This window comes from Babylonia areolata, chromosome 23, assembly GCF_041734735.1.
Source record: "Babylonia areolata isolate BAREFJ2019XMU chromosome 23, ASM4173473v1, whole genome shotgun sequence".
NCBI classification, from domain to species: Eukaryota; Metazoa; Mollusca; class Gastropoda; order Neogastropoda; family Buccinidae; genus Babylonia; species Babylonia areolata.
In genome coordinates this window covers 38,589,083-38,603,261 of record NC_134898.1, presented here as the reverse complement: position 1 = coordinate 38,603,261, position 14,179 = coordinate 38,589,083, and positions in this window count along the sequence as shown.

The window sequence follows — 14,179 nt, the reverse complement described above, 5'->3', positions numbered from 1 at the left end:
AATCGAAGGTCCAATGCTCGCTATTGCGCCCGATAGGGGTTGGTTGGCTTGGTGAATTATTCAAAATGTTTCCACAATAGGTGATGATTTAGGATTCGAAATCAATAAGCCAGACTATATTCCCATTTGTCTTTATAACTATGTATATATCAGGTAATTATTATAAAGACAGGTTAAAAACGTATTGACAAGGAAACCCGAAACACACAATGGCTTGAAATTTGCGTGGCCAATATGAAAGTGACAGTTTATGAACGGGGGATGCGATGTGAAGATCTACTCGATGGAAAGGATGCTAGTGATAAGAAACTCTGGGGAGAGCTGGACAGTACAAGGCCTTCAGAGAAGAAGCCCCCCTCAGTCGAGCGTTTCGGCCCATAACTCCTTACACTCTGAGGGGACCGGGCCGCGCTCTGATCATGACTTCTGGATGCCCTTGTATTACCGACTTTCTTTTTTCTCCTGGTCCTCAGCAGGTTCGAACCCGCGCCTCCAGGGTGGTCGACACTTCAGGACTGAGTCACCTTTTTTGGCAGACGTTTTAACCACTGAGCCATCGTACGCCTGGTTTGAGGAGGGAAATCCATCTGGAACTCTTTTCTGCTGCTTCTGCCACTGCCTTGAGAGCCCATGTCCTCTCTCTACCAGAAATCGACAGCTGTTTCATGACACTAAACTATGCCACACAAAGCCACACACACACCATAACCGCGTAGACAACAGCCCAGGTGCTATGTACTGTGCCATTCACGTCATAATTCTGTGTCGCGTGTGCCATTTTGTCAATACACAATGGTTTATTTCATGTTTACAGCCAGCAATCCTTTGTTTTTCCGGGCACGGCCCCGTTCTGTGCCGTTGTTGTTGTTTCTATTATTTATTCACCTTTTTCTTTTCTTTCTCAAGGCCTGACTAAGCGCGTTGGGTTTACGCTGCTGGTCAGGCATCTGCTTGGCAGATGTGGTGTGGCGTATATGGATTTGTCCGAACGCAGTGACGCCTCCTTGAGTTACTGAAACTGAAACTGTTGTTTCTATGGCACAACCTTCACTGTGCCATGTTTTTTTCTCGACACATCCCCATGTTGTGTCATGTTTTCACGACACATCCCCCATGTTGTGTCATGTTTTCACGACACATCCCCCATGTTGTGTCATGTTTTCACGACACATCCCCCATGTTGTGTCATTTTTTCACGACACATCCCCCATTTTGTGTCATTTTTTCACGACACATCCCCATAGTGTCATTTTTTCACGACATATCCCCCATGTTGTGTCATGTTTTCACGACACATCCCCCATGTTGTGTCATGTTTTCACGACACATCCCCCATGAAGTGTCATGTTTTCACGACACATCCCCATGTTGTGTCATGTTTTCACGACACATCCCCCATGTTGTGTCATGTTTTCACGACACATCCCCCATGTTGTGTCATTTTTTCACGACACATTCCCCATGTTGTGTCATGTTTACACGACACATCCCCCATGTTGTGTCATGTTTTCACGACACATCCCCATGTTGTGTCATGTTTTCACGACACATCCCCCATGTTGTGTCATGTTTTCACGACACATCCCCCATGTTGTGTCATGTTTTCACGACACATCCCCCATGTTGTGTCATGTTTTCACGACACATCCCCCATGTTGTGTCATTTTTCACGACACATCCCCCATGTTGTGTCATTTTTTCACGACACATCCCCCATGTTGTGTCATGTTTTCACGACACATCCCCCATGTTGTGTCATGTTTTCACGACACATCCCCATATTGTGTCATGTTTTCACGACATATCCCCATGTTGTGTCATGTTTTCATGACACATCCCCCATGTTGTGTCATGTTTTCTCACGACACATTTCCATATTTTGTTATGTTTTCACGACACATCCCCCATGTTGTGTCATGTTTTCACGATACATCCCCATGTTGTGTCATGTTTTCACGACACATCCCCCATGTTGTGTCATGTTTTCACGACACATCCCCCATATTATGTCATGTTTTCACGACACATCCCCCATATTATGTCATGTTTTCACGACACATCCCCCATGTTGTGTCATGTTTTCACGATACATCCCCATGTTGTGTCATGTTTTCACGACACATCCCCCATATTTTGTTATGTTTTCACGACACATCCCCCATGTTGTGTCATGTTTTCACGATACATCCCCATGTTGTGTCATGTTTTCACGACACATCCCCCATATTATGTCATGTTTTCACGACACATCCCCCATGTTGTGTCATGTTTTCACGACACATCCCCCATGTTGTGTCATGTTTTCACGACACATCCCCCATGTTGTGTCATGTTTTCACGATACATCCCCATGTTGTGTCATGTTTTCACGACACATCCCCCATATTGTGTCATGTTTTCACGACACATCCCACATGTGTCATTTTCCACGACACATCCCCCATGTTGTGTCATTTTTTTCACGACACATCCCCCATGTTGTGTCATGTTTTCACGACACATCCCCCATGTTGTGTCATGTTTTCACGACACATCCCCCATGTTGTGTCATGTTTTCACGACACATCCCCCATGTTGTGTCATGTTTTCACGACACATCCCCATATTTTGTTATGTTTTCACGACACATCCCACATATTGTGTCATGTTTTCACGACACATCCCCATATTGTGTCATGTTTTCACGACACATCCCCATATTTTGTTATGTTTTCACAACACATCCCCATATTACTGATTTTTTCAAACTTATCAATGATCAATTTTATTCATTCATTCATTCATTCATTCATTCTTTCTTTCTTTTTTTCTTTCTTTCTTCCTTTCTTTCATTCATTTTTTCTTTCTTTCACTCAACAAAGCACAGACTAACCTTTAAGCAAAAGATCCAAACATCACATCAGTTTCAAGGGTCTTTGTTTCCAGTCAGACTCAAGAGTCTGAAGCGAGCTGCGCATTAGGGAAGTGACTACGAGAGCTCTTCCTATCAGTTAGATACCCATACACACAAACAAGTTAGCTACCGATTCGCCCAACCATCTGCCAACTCATACAATGAACTACAAAGAAGAAAAAAAAAGAAAAAAAAAAGGGGGAAACAAAGGAATAAAAGCGATGTGTCTGCTTAAAAACAACAACAACAATGTTTGCTGTGACAGTTTCTGACGCCAATACTTTTTTTTGGGGTGGTGGTGATGGGGGCAGAGGTGGAAGTGGCGGGGGGGGGGGGGGTGTCTCTCCTTGAATTACGTCGGAAATCATCTCACCCCCCCAACCCCCTAATCACCAACTCCTAGTCCTCCCCCCCCTCTCTCTCTCCATCCTCTCTTTCCTTCTCCCCTCCTCTTTCTCCTCTCTCTCTCAATCTGTCTTTTCTCTCTCTCTCTCTCTCTCTCTCTCTCTCTCTCTCTCTCTCTCTCTCTCTCTCTCTCTCTCTCCTCTCTCTGTGTCTCTGTCTGCCTGTCTCTTTCTCTGTCCCTGTCTGTCTCTCCTCTCTCTCTCTCTGTATCTGTCTCTGTGTGTGTGTGTCTCTCTCCCCTGTGTGTGTGTGTGTGTGTGTGTGTGTGTGTGTGTGTGTGTGTGTGTGTGTGTCTCCCCTCTGTGTGTGTGTGTGTGTGTGTGTCTGTCTCTCTCCCCTCTGTGTGTGTGTCTGTCTCTCTCCCCTCTCTCTGTGTCTGTCTCTCTCCCCTCTGTGTGTGTGTGTCTGTCTCTCTCCCCTCTGTGTGTGTGTGTCTGTCTCTCTCCCCTCTCTGTGTGTGTCTGTCTCTCTCCCCTCTCTGTGTGTGTCTGTCTCTCTCCCCTCTCTCTGTGTGTGTCTGTCTCTCTCCCCTCTCTCTGTGTGTGTCTGTCTCTCTCCCCTCTCTGTGTGTGTGTCTGTCTCTCTCCCCTCTCTCTGTGTGTGTCTGTCTCTCTCCCCTCTCTCTGTGTGTGTCTGTCTCTCTCCCCTCTCTCTGTGTGTGTCTGTCTCTCTCCCCTCTCTCTGTGTTGTCTGTCTCTCTCCCCTCTCTCTGTGTGTGTCTGTCTCTCTCCCCTCTCTCTGTGTGTGTCTGTCTCTCTCCCCTCTCTCTGTGTGTGTCTGTCTCTCTCCCCTCTCTCTGTGTGTGTCTGTCTGTCTCTCCTCTCTCTCTCTCTCTCTCCCCTCTCTCTGTGTGTGTCTGTCTCTCTCCCCTGTCTCTGTGTGTGTATGTCTGTCTCTCCTCTCTCCCCTCTCTCTGTGTGTGTCTGTCTCTCTCTCCTCTCTGTGTGTGTGTCTGTCTCTCTCTCCCCTCTCTGTGTGTGTCTGTCTCTCTCCCCTCTCTCTGTGTGTGTCTGTCTCTCTCCCCTCTCTCTGTGTGTCTGTCTCTCTCCCCTCTCTCTGTGTGTGTCTGTCTCTCTCCCCTCTCTCTGTGTGTGTCTGTCTCTCTCCCCTCTCTCTGTGTGTGTCTGTCTCTCTCCCCTCTCTCTGTGTGTCTGTCTCTCTCCCCTCTCTCTGTGTGTGTCTGTCTCTCTCCCCTCTCTCTGTGTGTGTCTGTCTCTCTCCCCTCTCTCTGTGTGTGTCTGTCTCTCTCTCCTCTCTCTCTCTCCCCTCTCTCTGTGTGTGTCTGTCTGCCTGTCTCTCTCGATCTCTGTCCCTGTCTGTCTGTCTGTCTGTCTCTCCTCTCTCTGTGTGTGTCTGTCTCTCTCCCCTCTGTGTGTGTGTGTCTGTCTCTCTCTCCTCTCTCTCTCTCTCTACCCTCTCTCTGTGTGTGTCTGCCTGTCTCTCTCGATCTCTGTCCCTGTCTGTCTGTCTGTCTCTCCTCTCTCTCTCTGTATCTGTCTTTGCCCATGTCCCTCTTCCTCTGTCTCTTTCTCTGTGTCTTCTCTCTCTCTCTGTCTCTCCCTTCTCTCTGTCTCTCCCTTCTCTCTGTCTCTGTCTGGACTGTCTGTCTCTTTCTCTGTCCATGTCTGTCTGTCTGCCCTTCTGTCTCTATTCCACTGATCTTTCAGTCGCTGTCTGCTTGTCCGTCTGCCTGTCTGTTTGTATGACTGTCTGTCTGTCTGTCACTTTGTCTCTCTTCCCTTCTGGTAAGGGCAGGTGGGAAGGGGTGGGGGGGGGGGGAGGCGAAGGGTAAGAAAGCGGTAACAGTTTTCCTCCCTTACCCCCAGGTACCCCCCCCCCCACCCTTTCTAACACCCTCCTCCCACCCACCCCACCCTCCCTCCATCACTTCCTCCCCCACCCACCCCACCCACCCAGCTCTCCCACGTTTCAGCTTGCCTTTGCTCTGGGGGCGAAAAACAAGCAAGCATTGCAAGTAAAAGGAGCAAGCGAAAATATTTGGAGACATGAAAAACGCTCGTACGATGTGATTTGAGGAAGAGAGTGCTGGTGTGATGACGCGGTGGTAGGGGGGGAAAAAATACAACAAAAACGAAACAAAGCAAAAACACGCAAAAAAACAACAACAAAAAACTAAACAAACCGAACGACAAGAAAAATATACCCCCCCCCCTCCCCGGCCCCCCCTAAAAAAAAAAAGCCACCTACAACTGAAAATTATAGCGGGCGTGTTATCTTCCTGCCCTCCCTCCCCCCCCCCCCCACCCCCCCGAACACCTAACACGCACGCGCAAACACACACACACACACACAAACACACACACGCACGCACGCACACAACACACACACACACACGCACGCACGCACGCACACACAAATACAAACACACACACACACACACACACACACACACACACACACACACGTACGTACACGCACACGCACACACACACACACACACACACACACATTTTAGATGTTGGGAGGACATAACAAAACCAACAGAAGAATATATATATATATATATATATATATATATATATATATATATATATATATATATATATATATATATTTTGGGGTTATATTTGACATTGTCGGGAATGGCCAGAGGGCAAAACTGATGCGGAAGTGAAGCTACTCATAGAAGAAAACAGTAAAGAAGAGGACATCATCATATACACAGATGGCTCAGTCACCAAAGACCAGTCCGGTTGGGGATTCACTGCGAAACAAAATGGAAAAACAATTAGGGAAGAGAATGCTGCCTACAAAGTCACAACCTCCAGCCTAACGATGGAAGTTGAAGCTGTGACACATGCCCTCCAGTGGCTATCGTCCATCCATACGCCCGGAAACCAACATGCCATGATTCTAACCGACTCAATGAACCTCATACAGAAAATTGAAAACGGAATGGGAAGCCCAGAGTGGCATAAGGCAATGCGCAACTTTCAGATTAAAAAACTCACATGGTCATACTGCCCGAGACATGCAGGTGTTAAGGGAAATGAGCGAGCTGACAGACTTGCTGGTAACGCAACACCAACGAGCGGCCTACATCTAGGAAAATCGGAAATCCTCAGAAAAGTCAAAGAATATAAAAAAGAACAGGTACAAGGCCATCACACCATCGATCGCCTCAAAGAAATAAAAGCAGAGAGAGGGAGCGGCCGTAAGTCTAACATGAAAGGTAGAGCACGATGCTTTGCAAATCAAACAAATATCGGCATCATTTCCAAACCAACATTGCGCAAATTTCTTCAAAACGGAACAGTCTCTGTGGGCTTTTCCAAATACAGTAGACTGAGCAACACACTAGACGCCACGTTCTTGGCATCAGAGATCTTTTCCCATCCCTCTTGCGGCCAATCAGTGGCAGCATCTGTGCGTGTGTGTATGTGTGTGTTTGTGTGTATGTGTGGGTCTGTGGGTATGAGTGCGTTTGTGCATGCGCAAGGGTGTAAGTGTACACAAGTGTCAGGAGAGTTCTGTGCACGTGCGTATGTTTGTGTGTGTGTGTGTGTGTGTGTGTGTGTGTGTGTGTGTGTGTGTGTGAGGGGGAGGTGGGGGTGCCGGGAGGAGGGGGCTAGAGGATGAGGTATGTGAGTGTATGCATGCCTACACTGTGGGAGCAACTGGATATTGGAACGTGCGGGTTGAAAATATATATGTCTTTGTATATATGTGTGTGGGGTTGGGGTGGGGGATATGGGCGTATGTGTGTGTGCTGTGTGTGCTTGTACAAGTAAGTGTTCATCTGTGTGTGTGTGTGTGTGTGTGTGTGTGTGTGTGTGTGTGTGTGTGTGTGTGTGTGTGCCGTGGAAGCTGCGATACGTAGCCTAGAAATGAGTGTGTGGAGGAGCGGGGTAGAGGAGGTGCAGCGTAATGTGTGTGTGTGTGTGTGTGTGTGTGTGTGTGTGTGTGTGTGTGTTGGGGCTCATGTACGTTTATGTGTATTTGACTGTGCCTTCATATCTGTGAAACTGCATGTTTGGTGCATATCTGTTATGCATGTGTGGGTGTATGTGTGAATGTGTGTCTTCATGTTTTACATTTATTTGCTTATTTATCATCATTGTTGTCTTATTTATTTATTTATATTATTATTATTATTATTATTATCATTATTACCCTTTTTCATATTATAATTATTATTTATTTATTTATCTATTTATGTATTTATTTACTTATTTATATACGCTTATTTATTATTTATTCCCTTTTTTTTCTCAAGGCTTGACTAAGTGCGTTGGGCTACGCCGCTGGTCAGGCATCTGCTTGGCAGATGTGGTGTAGCGTATATGGATTTGTCCGAACGCAGTGACGCCTCCTTGAGCTACTGAAACTGAAACTATATTTAATAGAAACGGCAACTTAAGTCGAGCACAGGGTCATCTTAAAAATAAAAAAAATAAAAAAGAAGGAAAAAATGTCAAGCAAATAAGACCGTATCTGTACTTTTCGGAACATTTTGCAATACAAATGTTAAAATGATTATCATGTGCCACTTATGCAATACTTTAATCACACCTTATCAACATATGGGGCAGAAGTTTGGTTTCCTTAATTAATTATGATGTTGGAGATGTGACGTTTAATTCGAATTATTCCGTAATTTTCTCATAAAAATAATTTTCCACTTCATGTCAAGTTTTGTAATCAATTACTTGGAAAGAGCAATGGTTCTCCCAGTTTTAGGAGAATTAGGAAGATTAACCCGAAAATTATATGTCAAGTTATTGGCTATTGGATACACATACTAGAGCTTCCTCGGAATTCACTAGTATACACAACTTACAAATGCATGGATTATCGAACTAACATAAATATTCAGTGACTACTTTTCATGAAAATGTTTTAACTGGCACCAGAACAGACCATTTTTGAAAAAAAAAAATCAGTTCACTTTTAGTGTTAAAAGGTTAAAATATGTTATACTCAAGAAGCTGGAAAGTGAATATGTAAAATTTTTTTGTGGAAAATAGAAACAAACCAGTTCATTTAAACTAGAATTCTACAAGAACGCTGTGACAAATTATAAAACTGAACCATATGTAAAAGATACAGCAAAATATAAAACACAGAAAAGCACTAACTATGTTACGAACGAACCAGCGCCCATGATTTACAGACTGAACAAGGGAGGTATAAAAATACACCGAGAAAGCAAAGACTGTGTGCTACCTGTAGGAGTTTAGAAGACGAGGTTAATCTATTAGGCAATTGTGTGAAATACAATATTAACAGATTGTTAAACAATATATGTCGTCCAAATGCCAAGCCTAGCGAGCTCATCTTACCAAAAGAACTACAGCCAAGGGCTGGCAATTTTTTTTTTTTTTTTTTTTTTTTTTTTTTTGCTGCCCCATCATCTGCACCGTTTTAGTGACATTACTGCCACGCCGCTCATTTAGATCCCCCCATACACGGCCACACCCGGGTTCGTCCGTCGCAGTTCCAGCGTCGGCAGTCCGCAGGGAACCATCGATGTTAGGTCGCCAGGAGACCACACACCAGAGGAGACCCTGCACTGCTGCTGAGTCACTTCGGTGGTGTTCAGTGGTGCCTGTTCTGATTTAACGTACTTAGGACACCACCTACTAAGGCTGGCAGAATTTGTCCATGGATGTTTCTTTTCATGTTTTTTTTTAATTGTGTCTGATATGCCTTAAGTTTTTGCTGTTTTTTTTTTTACAAGAAAATATTCTATTCTATTCACACACACACACACACACACACACACACACACACACACACACACACACACACACACACACACAAGATTTCAAGATTCAAGATTCAAGCTTTGTATTCCTTTCATCCCTGTCGGGGTACTGAGGGTTAAAAATAAAAGAACAAAACAAATATCCAAAACAACTAATAACTGAACTTTATTACAACACTCTTGTACCGAACATTATGTCAGATTTTCAAAATACATACGCTCGTTCAAAGCATATCGAAACACGAATATGTTGAAGGAAATATCGATAAAACGACCTCTTGCATTGGTCAGTATTCACTGAAACAGTTCGAACTATGAACCTGTGCAATTGTTTTAATTGCAAAGTTATAATCACACACACACACACACACACACACACACACACACACACACACACACACACACACACACACACACACACACACACACACATCCTTCCATTTATCATTAGATATTAAACATCCACGGTCTCTGATAGACCCTGAAGACTCTCTCTCTCTCTCTCTCCACACACACACACACATTATATTATATATATGTATATATGTATAATGTGTGTGTGTGTGTGTGTGTGTGTGTGTGTATGTGTGTGTGTGTGTGTGTGTGTGTGTGTGTGTGTGTGTAAGTATAAAGAGAGTCCTCAGTCATATACATAATATGGTCTTGTCTTGTCATAGTAATAATCTTCACTTCGGTGACTCGATTGCATGTTTAGGTCGATGGAGTAAGGTATTGTGATGTATTAGCATTGGAACTAAAGCGTTTGAAGCAGATTCTATCTAATTAGGCGCAAGATAAATAAACTTCTTTTTCTTGTTGCTGTTGTTGTTGTTGTTATTATTATTATTATATGAACTTTATTAGAATAATGCTGATCTCCTTGTTCTCCCAAGAGAGCGCTGCTGATCATCTGTTCAAGAAGAAGAACCTGATGGAGAATGCCGCCTCGCCACTGTTCAGTTGACTGGTTCCCTACCAGATTCATGCCATTTCGAGTTGTGATGGAAATCTCCGAATGACTGAGTGTGGTTGGGAACTGGTCGATCCACTCCACAGAATCAGAAAACCATGCTCTATTGAAGAAGAAGAAGAAGAAGAAGAAGAAGAAGAAGAAGAAGAAGAAGAAGGAGGAGGAGGAGGAGGAGGAGGAGATGAAGAAGAAGAAGAAGAAAAAGAACCTGGATCTGGCTGTCAACGATTTTACAAGGTTTTTGACAAACTAACACACAACAGAATGTAATGCATGAAATAATTCGCGTTTTAATGGCAAGTTCAAAAGAAATGTATAACCAGAATGGTTTTTTTTTGTGTGTGTGTGTGTGTGTGTGTGTGTGTGTGTGTGTGTGTGTGTGTGTGTGTGTGTGTGTGTGTGTTTTCCAATTGGACTTCTTTTATGAGATCGTTCGCATTATAAAAGACCTACAGTGTTATCACGCCTGGCGATTCTAAGATCCGTATAAGAACACACGTGAAAAGACATTAGAAGAAAGAAAGAAAGAAAGAAAGCAAGAAGGCACTCATTCATACGTCTACGCCTGTGTGTGCATGGGTGTATATGCGTTATTTTAGTCTCTCTATTCATTTGAAATGCTGTTTTATAGCTTAGTGGCAACCAGATATCCTATATTTGATTACAGAATGCTGTTTTATGCATCAGTATGGACTTCCCGTGATTGTCTTCCTGTGGTATACTGCTATATGCTTAGAGGCAACCAGATATATCATTTATGATTACAGTATGCTGTTTTATGCCTATTGTCGTCTTGTGATTGGCTTCCCGTATTATACTGTTAGTGACAACCAGATATCTGATACTTGACTGCAGTATGCTGTTTTATGCCTCAGTATTGTCTTCCTGTAATAACTGCATTTGTATGATCATGGATATTGTAAGTGGGGTTCGCGTCAATTTAGCATATAAACATTTTATGTCTTTTATGTATTCATGTTTTATTGAGTGACTGCGACTCTCGTACATTGCTTATGTAACTATCGCACGGGCGATTGCACTATCACTCGGGTGTATTGCGTCGTTACCATCACTCGGGTGAAAAGGTGCCTCTAGTACCCTGTGAGTGTTCTACACTAAATGGAATTGAGAAGTCATGTCCACAAACTATCACATCAGTTATAACTAGCACCACACGTTGGTTTGTCTTATAGGTTAAAGGGTTTAAAGTTCCATAGTTGGTTTTTCATTTTCGGCCATTGTGGCAGTGACTTCATATTCACTGTGTCAGCGCTTGGCATAGGAAGGCGGGGCCCAACCCTCTCCTTACGCTGTTTTAACTTTCCCCCTGACGGGCGCAATAGCCGAGTAGTTCAAACGTTGGACTTTCAATCTGAGGGTCCCGGGTTCGAATCTCGGTAACGGCGCCTGGTGGGTAAAGGATGGAGATTTTTCCGATCTCCCAGGTCAACATATATGCAGACCTGCTAGTGCCTGACCCTCCTTCGTGTGTATACGCACGGAGAAGACCAAATACGCACGTTAAAGATCCTGTAATCCATGTCAGCGTTCGGTGGGCCAACAGTTCGACAGTTCACCTCTGTAATTAATGAACAAGAGAGGTCTGACATCGACCTGTCAAATATTTCTCCTTTCTGTGGTAAGAAATTACTCACTTGTAAAGACTTAAATTAGTATTGTGCAATAACAACTACTCCACACCATGTGCCATCAGGTTTTGGAATCATAAATTTGGTGTAGATCTGAATAAGAAAATATGGGAGATTCCCTGTCTATGTTCAAAAGAAACACGTTTAAGAGTATTGCAATGGAAAATCTTGCATAATATTTATCCTACTAATATCCTGTTGTGTAAAATGAGAAAGAAAGACAACCAAAGGTGTTCCTACTGCCCAGAAGAAACTTATTATATTGAGCATTTCTTTTTTCATTGTCCGCCTGTCAAAGTATTTTGGGAATATATTAGTCAATACATATTAATTGAATATAATGTCAAAGTAATTTTGTCTGAAACTGATGTTTTGTTTGGGATAGCAGTCCTACACAAGACCCAGGACCATACACTGATGCAATTCAATCATATTCTTCTGATTGCCAAAATGTGCATCAGCATATATAAGAAAACTGAATCAAAATTACCATTGTCAATGATATTTGAAAATCAGCTTAGATATCGTAAGATTTGTAAGATTTCATAATATAAATTGCTTGCATGCACGCATGCACGCAAACACACAAAAAACATACACGGACACACACACGCATATCCTGGCAAGTATTGACTTTTCTTCCCTTGCTGAGAAGGGAGTGAATTTCTTGCCACTTTAAACCTTTCCTATGACCACTCTTCCTAGCTATCCCTTGTTCGCTTTCGCTTTACCTGTCGACTGAACAAGGGACGGCGCCTTCTGGGAGAGATGCTCAATGGAAAGGATGTGCCCTACCACTTCTAACTCCGCATACACTGTTACATACATGCACTAGGTCAACAAAACTACTGGCATGTAAACAAATGTAAACATTAAAAGGGAAGATAGGGTCGGTTCATTGTTATGATACAGATGACAGATCTTTTATTCATTTATTTATTTATTTATTATATATTAGGCTAAGATAGAGGAGGAAGAGAGAGAGAGGATGGATGACAGAAAAGCTTCAATATCAAACAAACAACTCACACTAGGGCAACAATAAACCCAGACAGATGTAATCACTTGTCATACATGTTTAGAACGCATACATCAGAACACTAGAACATCAAAAAACCCTGGCAAATGTACACAGACATCGAATATTCTTAAAATGCATGCCTCAAGACACACTGGGGCAATTGCTGCGCCAGACGATAGGGGAAAGAATGAAAGTGATTAGTTAAGGTGTGTGGGGGTAAAGTGGTGCATGAAAGGTAAATATGAGTTTGTGAAAGAAGAAAAAGAAAGATGTGGGAAAAAAAGAGGAGGATGGAGGCCCCACAAAAAAAGGAAAAAAAAAGAAAAGAAAAAGTGGGAAAAAAGAGGAGGTTGGAGGCCCCACTAAAAAAACCCAAAGCAAAACAAAAACAAACAAACAAACAAACAAAAAAACAACAACAAAACAACAACAACAACAACAACCAAACAAACAAATAACAAAAACGTTGGACTTTCAATCTGAGGGTCCCGGGTTCGAATCTCGGTAACGGCGCCTGGTGGGTAAAGGATGGAGATTTTCCCGATCTCCCAGGTCAACATATATGCAGACCTGCTAGTGCCTGACCCCCCTTCGTGTGTATGCGCACGGAGAAGACCAAATACGCACGTTAAAGATCCTGTAATCCATGTCAGCGTTCGGTGGGCCAAGGAAACAATATACCCAGCATGCACACCCCCGAAAACGGAGTATGACTGCCTTCATGGCGGGGTAAAAACGGTCATCAACGTACAGCCCATTCGTGTACATATGAGTGAACGTGGGAGTTGCAGCCCACGAACGAAGAAGAAGAAGAAGAACCATCTCCAGCCTGTTGAGTTTTCACTGTGTCCCTGAGGGTGCAGGTTCGATTCCCGCTCTAGCCCTTTCTCCCATATTTTATTGGAAAATTAAACCGAGCGTCTGGTATTTCAGATGAGACGATAAAACCGGGGTCCCGTGTGCACTGAGCACTCACTTGGCGCGCTGAAAAAGAACCCACGGCAACAAAAGTGTTGTCCTCTGGCAAAATTCTGCAGACGAAATCTACTCTGATAGGTGCACACAAATACACATGCATGCCATTCAAGGCCTGATGTTTTCAATAGTAAATATTGTTGTGCAATACCCTATTGTCTTAACATGAGTATGTGTGTGTGGGGAGGTGGTGGGAGGTGGGGGTGGAGAGGGTTAGTCTATCGTTAGCTATTGGGAATTCTTATTTGACTAGTTTTAATCTCATTTTATGTTGCGCATGATAATTCTATGTTGGTGTTTACAACGAGCCTGTGACTGCACAACTTAATTTCCATGTGGATTAATAAAGTGTTTTCGATTTGATTGTTGATTGATTGAGCAGCTTTGACGCCTCCTTGAGAAACTGAAACTGAAACTGAAACTGAAACCCGTTCACACCCGGACGGAGAGAGGAAAATCGGATGAAAATGATTTCCCCCCCCCCCCCAGGACACAACACGAGACTGAAACTGAAACTGAAACTGAAACACACGGGCCT